Raw genomic sequence first — 9,332 nt, 5'->3', positions numbered from 1 at the left:
TGTTCTGTTCCCACTATGCACTCTTGTAAGATGGGTTTGTTCTAGTGGAAATTTACACATCTCAGAAGGACACTGTAAAAAATACAATATGTGAAGTGCAGTGCAGCTTGATGGTGAGAGCTTCCATCCATTACCTCAAAAGAAAATATGGAGCTAAAGTCAAAATCCATTACTGACCTGGTATTTTTGCTGCGCTTTTCCCAGATGGAGGGATACTGGCCATTAGCAGAGATGAAATAATTTACCTGAGTTTGAACACTCAATGCCAGGGAAGAATTTATAAATAATATCTTGGGAGTTGCTTGGTCTACTGAATTGCAGATAATCCTGTATTTATAGAATATTTTACCCCGTTTTTTCTGAGACTAATAGTAATTATTTTTAACAGAAATGTAAATAATTCCCCTTTGGTGATCTTATGTAGTCCATTTTTCAGCTTCTTTTTTAAAGTCTAAGTTCAGAAATGAATCATCAATATTTGTGGCCAAAAGAATGTGCTTATTCCTTATTTCATGGCCTGCATCTTTGAGGGAGGCTCAGTCTTTCACTGTGTAACGTGGCTAGATGACCATTTTAAATGTGTCACTACTTGTCTTAGGATGTCATGTTTCATGGTCCTGATGGACACCATGAGCCCATTCTTCATTTCCTAGAAAGCTACTGAACATAATCAGGAGATATCCTCTCTCAGGAGCTTTACAGAGAAATGTGGTTTCAAGATATTTAGTCATAAAAAGTAGAGGCTACGATTAGAAGGAAGGCACCATGGAATCACACTCCTTTAATGGGATGCCTGGGCAAATGTGTAAGAACACCTAAGTGAGTTGAGCAGTTGGCTGTGGGCTAAAGATTATAGAAACAGGTGGGGCAAAAATAAAACCACAGATGGTTTACAGCGGTGACTCATTTCTCCACCCCCTTCCAACTTCCAACCCTTTTAGTTTTGTTTTTAACATTTCGATTGTGAAATTTTTACTAAAAGTGCCAAATCTCCAAGTTCTTCTAGTCGAGACAGGAAGATTGTACCAAAGAAATCCATTTCTACCGCAGTCTCTCTTCACTGCCCTGATTTCCAAGATTTTTTTTAATGTTAAAGTTTTGCATGGAATTCTATTCTCTCTCTCCCTCTCGCATACATTTTCCACATCCAGAAACAAACCCTTCTTGAAAATGAGATCAGCAGATTGCACATTGAAAGACACAAATACACTGCACTAGAATGCCATACTTGCCCTCTAGTTACCAGCTCAAATGCATTCAGGAGACACATAGGTACAACGCACTCCCTGCGCTGGTGGATTGTATGCTCTGTACCTGCCAGGGTTGTGGTTGGAATATCTGCTAATCCAGAGTTTTACATAAAACTTTATTTACTGAATTGACCGGCATATATACAACCATCAGTTCTGTCTCTGCGGAATAGGAGGTAACTATCATAACATTTTACTCTATGAATAGGGCACAGTCCCCGCTCACAGGATGTTTGGGGGCAAGGGGGATTAACCTACACCCCTCCTTGACTGTGATGTTTGGAGTTGAACCTAAGCACTGCTCATCGAAGCCCTCAACGATCCGGTTCGCCCTCGTCCTCCCTGCCCATGACCCTCGCCCCCGAGCCGCTCTCCCGGAGCCCCTTTCCGGGCTAGATCTGGTGGGCGCTCCAGAGCGGTGTAGATAGCGGACGTTCGCGGTGTCCGCTCCGCGCGGTGTTTGGCTCCGCTTGCGCAGCGCCCGCGCAGCCCGCCAGGGGGACCCCGACCCGCCCAGGCGCCGTCTGATAAGAAAGAGTCCGAGGGGCGTGGAGCCAGTGTCTTGCCGCGCCTGCTCCAGGAAAACCGGGATTCAGCCGGGTCTTCTCCACTCCTCCGGGGACTGGCGGGACCCCGGCTCCGAGACCTGGGGTTCCAGCGAGAGGCTCGCCCCGAGGGTGGGAATGTCCGTTTCCACCCTCTGGCCTTCCAGCCCGGAGAAGAGCTCCTGGAAGCGGGTATTTTGTTCTCAAAGATAGGTTTTTGTCTGCGGTGATTCCCTGTTCTGGAAGTGCAACTTTGCGGCCGCTGCACGGGTCTTGGGGGCTGGGGGTCCTGGAGGGAGAGGATTGGATTTTGTCTGCATCCTCGAGGAGGAGGCTGGCGGCGAGATTGGGGGCGGCCGGGCCGGGGGAGTGCCCACGGGTCGTGGACGGCTGGAGTTTGGCGTGCACCAGGTCGCGATCGCGTGGCCACGCTCCTGGTAGCCCGCCCGGCCCCCTGCACCCCGTCCCCAGCCTCCTCTTCGGCGCTTGGGGCGTGAGGTTCGGTGGGCATCTTTCAGGAGCCGAGCAGAAAACTTTTCCCTTCCCAGCCCCCGGTCCCTTTTGTCTTTCTTGTGCGGCGGCGGCGACGACTGAGCAGCGATTCCCTGTCCCCTGCCCGGCTCACCGCGCCGGGTGACCTCCGAGGGCGGGAGCGCTCGGACTCGGTGCGCCCTACGGCTGCGGCCGGCGTCCCGGCGACCCACGGCGGGCACAGACAGCGACGCGCCCCCCGCCCAGAGGCCGCCGCCGCCACTCCCCTCCGCCGGCCCGCACACCTCGCCGCCCGCCCCCTCGCCTGACTCATCCGCCTGCCGTGGCAGCGCCGCGCCCGCTGCCCGAGCCCCGCCGGGATGGGGAGCGAGACCGCGGCTGCCCGCGGCTGCCGAGCTTCCTGCTGACGCCCCCGACCCCGTCGCCTCCTTCGCTCGGCTCCGGAGGCGCCGGACGTCGCACCAGCTCCGGGAGTGAGAGCCGCGACAGGCGACCGGACCCCCGAGGCCCCGAGCTCAGGACAGGTGAGGGGGAAGGAAAGGGTGCTGCCGGCGGTGGGGAGGTGGGTGGGCAGTCAGTGCAGCTGAAACGGGGCGCTGCTTTATTCCCCCTCCCCCGCCCCGCTTGGGACCCCGGAGTTAGGGTAAACACTGTCTCCTGAAGTTTGCGAAATAAACCAAGCCCGCCGTCAGTTCCGGACTCCCCAGTCCTCAGAGCGCAAGAGGAGCCGCGAGGGGCAGCCTCTCAGAACCCGGAGCCTTGGAGCGCCTGGCTGGGTTTCTCCAAGCTACACCCTCCTTTGTCTTCGTTCCAGAGACTCAGCATTCTCTGTAAAGATGTCCACAGCGTAATTTATAGTAGTCCTTGGCAAGAGCAAAGTGTGGTCAGGGTTTCCTAAAGCAATATCTGTATGTGGTAGTATCTTCGTAGGCGAAATGGAGACGCGAAGCAATTGTTTGCCAAGTTCAGCACTATTCTTCTCCCTATGGAATCTGTCCTTAAGAGAAAGGGCTGAGGGTTTGAAAGATTTTCTCCATTAATCATTCTTTTGCTATAATTAATTGCCCAAGCCAGCATTTCACATTTTGTAGGTACAAGCTCTCTGTGTGTATTTACTGCTGCTAGATTTCGACTGAGAAGTATGTGTATGTGTGTGTGAGGTGATATTTGTAATAAGAACAGTTCACTATTTCAATACCAGTTTCAGGCATTGGTAATGCCAGATAGTCAGATGCTTCACATTTATGTAATTTACTCATTGAAGTCAGACCAAGTACACCTTAGTCTGGTGTTGGACTAAGTATGTTGGGCTAAAGTGTCTCTTACCCGGATTTTTCTTCTAAAGACCTTCAGAAGTACTTGTGGACAACTGTACATACAGAAAACATTTCAAGAATCAACAACTATTCTTATTTGTCAGTAAGAATATTGAACTTTTAGGTTTTGCTGTCAAACCGAGTTCTGAGATACACTTTCTGTAGTGCTTTATGAATAAATTATTACCAGCTCCTATGAAAGCTATTTACTTTGCTGGTTTGTCACGTCTTGCGTTATGGAAACTCTTATAAAATGACCTTCAAGTTTGTTATTTGGCTACTGATACTAGAATATATTACCATTTTGTAAAAAGTAGGCTAAATTTCAAAACTTCTCAAATCTTACTTTATTTTTCCACTACTTTTTCCCCATACAGAAGCATCTGCTTTAGTTTCATGCTTTTCAAACAGCTTAAGTGAAGAATAGGCATTCTTCTTAACAGAAAGTAATGCTTCTATTAAGTAGAAACTATAATTAAATGCTTTAGTAAAGTAATGTTATGAGATATTTTTCACTCAAAATATATATACTGAAGGGTTAGGAATGATTTTCTCTAATGAAGTCCTACTACAGAGCTCATAATTGTGAGATGATTTAGGTATAATTTGTAACCCCTGGTTATAATTAGCTTTGTATCCTAGGCTGGGGAATCTTTCAGTGAAAGAGAGTTGTGTGGGGAGCTTCTGTATGCAATTTCCAGGCAGCTGGCCCTTAGAGATTTACCTGCTGCTTCTGAGTCAGGTCCAGAGAAACACATGTAGTATTCCAAAGGCACCCACAGCAGAATGGATTCTTCAGGAAAGATCATTGTAAAGAATGATGGCTGCACTTGTATTCCAACTTGGAGGAATTATTAGTGAAGCTTTTGAATCTTCCCAGAGTGAGATCGCAATACCTGGACTTTTGTAGTTTCAGAATTTTGACAATAGCTCATTGGACAGAGAAAGATAACTACTGACATACAGAGGGAGTGGATTTGAACGGTTTGTTTCCCATGATAATTCTCAGCATAAAGGAAAAGAAATTCATTTTAATTTAGGAGAATAGATAAGAGCAAAAATAAAAGCACATGTCACTTTTTACATTTCTTAAACAAAATTAGTAGAAGATAAAATAGTCTTCATGGTAATGCATATTACTTATCAATAGAATGTACAGTCTAAAAGAGGAGGCAGTTTTAAAATAAATTTCATTTAGTGTTGGTCTCCCTAAATGAGAGGCTGCATGGGGAGTTCGGTCAAGCAGAACACATCTGCAAAAAGAACTTGTGTAGAGATGGAAAAAACAAATCTGCAGTGAGAGGGACCCCTCATTTTATGACGCAAGATATGATTTGCAGTTTTATCAAGTGTATTCATTTCAGGACTTAAGATATGTTTTGTCTGCTAAGGTCTGATATGTGCCCAAGCATTCAGAAAACATGGGTGAACCCTTGTTATGGTGCCAGGCTTGCTGAAGGACAGCAAAGTAGCCTCTCCTATGGGAGCTTACAGGCTGGCGGGGAGGGGACTGGAAAAGTGCCATAGATCGCGGAGCACCTGGAGGAGTCCTTGAGCATCAGGGGACTGCTTCATACTGGGGAGCAGGATGGTGGATTTCCAAGGACACTGGATGGGCAGTTGGAAAAGCCAAGTTGTTGTCCTGGCTGAGACACTAATGATGTGGCCCTGGGTATGTTTCTAGGCTTTTCTGAGCCTCTCTGCTTTCATCGACAGACCAAGGACTTTGGACTGTGATCTTTTCATCCTCTTTTTAAAATGCTGCATTATGAGGAAAAATCAGGATGAGGTGTGGGTGGTGGTGGGGTGGGTGAGTAAAGTCTGGGTTGGGGGAAGACAGGCTGTGCTGTACACAGGGAAAGAACAATGGCCATGGTAATAGAAGGTCAAGGAGATCTGACCTGGGGCATCTGGCCCATCGTTGATTTTATGAGTTTAAAATACATAACAGGGGCTTTACTGGTGGCGCAGTGGTTGAGAGTCCGCCTGCCGATGCAGGGGACATGGGTTCGTACCCCAGTCTGGGAAGATCCCACATGCCGCGGAGCGGCTGGGCCCATGAGCCATGGCCGCTGAGCCTGCACGTCCGGAGCCTGTGCTCCGCAGCGGGAGAGGCCACAACAGTGAGAGGCCTGCGTACCGCAAAAAAAAAAAAAAAAACAAAAAACAAAGTAATAAATAGCAACATTCACTTAGTACCTGATGGTTTTCGATGAATTTTCACACATAATGCCAATCGATTTTCATTACAACCACAAGAGTTTATTCAAGCAGAAAGGTGATGAAACCAGGACTAATTTCTCAAAGCACGTTTGCACCAGTACACTCCATTGCCTTTCTGTAGGAACAGGAAAAGCTAGAACACACTTTGGAAACCCTGTGTAAATGGGAGAGAGATATAAGGGTGGCATCAGATTTTAGTGGAGTTTCAAATTTCTGAGTAAAAATTTAGGTTACATTCTGGAAGATAAGAATCTCCAATTGTGAGATCAAGACCTGACACATCTGGAATTCTGATTGTTAATCTTTAGTTTGATTACTCCTGTTCTGGGCTTCCTCCTGATCTCATCTCCCTCCCCATTCCCAGCAGGAGTTCTGGTGATTTGATTATTACAGTCATTGATAAGACTTTTCCAAGAGTTTTGAGTGCAATTGGAAAAAGGAAATTCTCATATAAAGCTGGGGATTCTTGGACCATTGTACTGTTAATTAATGGGATATGTTCCAATAGCAAATTGTGCTTTGGAAACTGTCACCAGAGGTGAAATTACACAAAATTCATGGGAATGTGAGCAAAGTGTGAAGAGGTGGATGTGTGCATTCCTTCCTACAGTGTCCTTGTCGCTCTGCTCCAAGCACTAAAGGGGTGTCAAGTGCACTAAAGGGGGTCAAGTCCCCTCCCCCTCCCCCTGTGTTCCTGTGGAAGGGAGCTGATCAGGATTCATCTGGTTATACACTCGAGGGACCCACATTTAACTGCGTTAGGCAGAAAAAGTAGATTTATTGGCTCATGTGACTGGAAAGTCCAAACATGGACTTTGCTTTAGTCATGGCTGGAACCCAGAGCCTCACATGACTTTGTTAAGGTTCTTTCTGTCTCTCCTCATTTCTCAGCTTCTCTTCTTTCTGAATCAGCTTCATTCTGAGGCCTCTTTCTACGTGCTAAGAAAGGTGACCATTGGTAGTTCCGAACCTGCATCCTTTGGCTTTTGATCCATAGGAAAGAGAGGTCTTCTCTCTTCCAGGTCCCATTTATAGAAATCTCCTGAAAGGGCTATGGTTGGCCCTGCTATGGAGGTCATTGAATCAGTCTCTGTGTCCAGCAGAGAGTGCTACTGCGATAGTCTTGGACTGGATCATGTGCCCAACCCTGTATATATGTGATGCTAGTGGTGGGATGGGGAAAAGGAGACCGGTAGAGGCACCATGATTGACATGATCTCTGTTAAGATCATATAGATCTCCCAAGACAATGAGGCTGCCAATCAAAAACAACATGTCTATTATTGCGGAGAATTGCCCCCTCCATTTTGAGACAGCCACTTGCACAACGATGTGAAGTTTGCACATGGAAGCAACTCAGGTGACCACGGCCATGCAAATTCCAGAAGTGGGACCTTGCTCCCAGCCAAGGCAAAGCTAGGTGATGAAATAATTCCCTCCATGTCTAGACTTTGCTAAGAGGATCCAGAATTTTTTTTTTTTTTTTTTTTTTGCGGTACGCGGGCCTCTCACTGTTGTGGCCTCTCCCGCTGCGGAGCACAGGCTCCGGACGCGCAGGTTCAGCCGCCATGGCTCACGGGCCCAGCCGCTCCGCGGCATGCGGGATCCTCCCGGACCGGGGCACGAACCCGTGTCCCCCGCATCGGCAGGCGGACTCTCAACCACTGCGCCACCAGGGAAGCCCCCAGAATATTATTGAATGAGGAGCCCACCATTTATCCATGTCCATGTGCTTTTAGCAAATACCCCTGTGCCTTATTTCCAGCCTAGGGATTTTATTTCCTGAAGGCCTGGTCTTCTAGGGATCGTTTGATTAGAGACTCCTACTTTGGGCATTATGAGATTAGAGACCCAGTGACACAGTGACAGTTTGAACAAGGAAGTAAAGTGATGAACACAGAACTATTGTTTATAGAAGTTTATTGAGTTTGTGAGAAATGGGCAGAGGGGAGGTAGCAGGCACAGATTAGGGTTACCACTTAGGAGACCTAAGGTAATAGGTCCTAAATTAGAATATTGGCATGTGTGAGCAACATTATTAGGGTCTGGTGAGGATGAAGGAGCGTCTGTGTTGACAAAAACATTGGTAGGTTGAAACAGATCAAGGGGAACCAAACCAGGAAGGTAGGCTGGGCCAGTAGGTGAAGTGGCTGTGTGTTGCAGGTAGATTCATAGCAACTGGACTGTATCAAAAGGAGGCCTGTGGCCACCACGTGTCCTAGGGGCAAAACCTTTATATGTGTAGCGCTGACATTTATTAAAGACCTACCTAGTATGCCAAGTCCCATGTTAAATGCTTTACATTCATTATGTTATTGAAATCTCAGAAAAGCCCTCTACTGTGAGAAAGCTGAAAGTTAGGGAGGTAAATAAGTTGCTCCAGGTTATGTGGTCATTAAGTAGTAGACCTGGGATTCAAACGCTGGCAGTCTGAAACAAAAGCCTGTGCTTAAACTACGCAACACCACCTCTCAAGGTCAAGGTCAGAATCTAGTATATCAGGCCAAATTGAAGGGTGGGCCCCATAGTGGGCCTCCCAGTAGGCAACCAGAGTGCCAGGAGTCCAGGTCAGACAGAGGGGATGGAATAGAGGCTATCAGGGTGAAGGTGTAGAGCATTCGTGCTCAGTGGCAAACTGGACAAGAGTGACGCGGTAAGAATAGAACAGGCGTAGATTCTTGGTTTGGGGTTTGGGTACAGGGAGGAAAGTGAGTGGGAACAGCATCAGGAAGTTGAACAGGTGGGCAGATCAATAGAACTAGAGCTTGATTGTTGATCTGAGAACAGGAACTCTGCCGTCTGCCCTGCTTTAGATATCCTTCGTGGTGTAAGTCAGTAAGAATACGGCATGGGCAACGGGCAACTCCTTAGAGGGAGACAGAGTTCTATTAGTTGTCAGGCACTATTAAGGGAAAAAAAGCTAACATTTGTAGAGCATCTGCCATGTGCCTTAGATACATAATCTCACCGAGTCTTCATTAGACTCCTGGGAGGAGATATATCTCGGCTTTTTTTTTTTTGAGCAAGGAAATGAAGGCTTAGAGAAGTTAAATTACTTGCCTGAGCTCCTGGAGCCAGACTGGAAAATCAAGGAGCTGTCATGGAAACCGAGATATATCTGTATCTCCACCTCATCCTGGATCTTCAGGGAGACATCCTGGTCCTGGCAGGGCAAGGTCAATTTCAAGTCTGGGCCATAGACAGGGGGAAGTCAGCAGGGTTGTATGGTTGGGAAGGGACATCGTGAGTGAACGTTTAGACATCTTAACGTGAGCTGAGAGCAGGTCACCTGAATGGCGTTGTCCAGCAGGACTATATCCAGCTTTGGCAGAAAACTTAATAACCTAATAGGTTTTTCCCCCTCAGTGCAGGCTCGCTATCATCATGCAGGATAGATAACGTCAGCAAGTCAGATGTTTGGAGGGCTTAATTTTAGTCACTGACTTCAGTTGAAGAGAAGGGACCTCTGCCAGCTGCCATGGCCTGAATTTACCTTTATACACAAA

The 9,332-nt window shown here is 47.3% G+C and overlaps 1 protein-coding gene across 2 annotated transcripts in view; it reads left to right on the top strand.

Moving 5' to 3' along the window:
• The first annotated feature begins 1,855 nt into the window (after positions 1-1,855).
• The window catches only part of TMEM200A (transmembrane protein 200A), a 72,414-nt gene continuing 64,937 nt past the window's right edge, over positions 1,856-9,332 (top strand). Inside the window, exons 1-2 of one of the 2 annotated variants that reach the window (XM_060167515.1) lie at positions 1,856-1,987; positions 2,344-2,811. The gene's annotated coding sequence lies outside the window, so the exon portion shown is untranslated. Of the gene's footprint in view, positions 1,988-2,261; positions 2,812-9,332 lie in introns of those variants that run through there. The other variant, XM_060167516.1, reaches the window with a different exon arrangement.

The sequence above is a fragment of the Lagenorhynchus albirostris genome, chromosome 12, assembly GCF_949774975.1.
Source record: "Lagenorhynchus albirostris chromosome 12, mLagAlb1.1, whole genome shotgun sequence".
In the NCBI taxonomy this organism is placed as follows: domain Eukaryota; kingdom Metazoa; phylum Chordata; class Mammalia; order Artiodactyla; family Delphinidae; genus Lagenorhynchus; species Lagenorhynchus albirostris.
The sequence above is the reverse complement of the archived record's forward strand: the minus strand, read 5'-3'. Positions and strand labels throughout refer to the sequence as shown.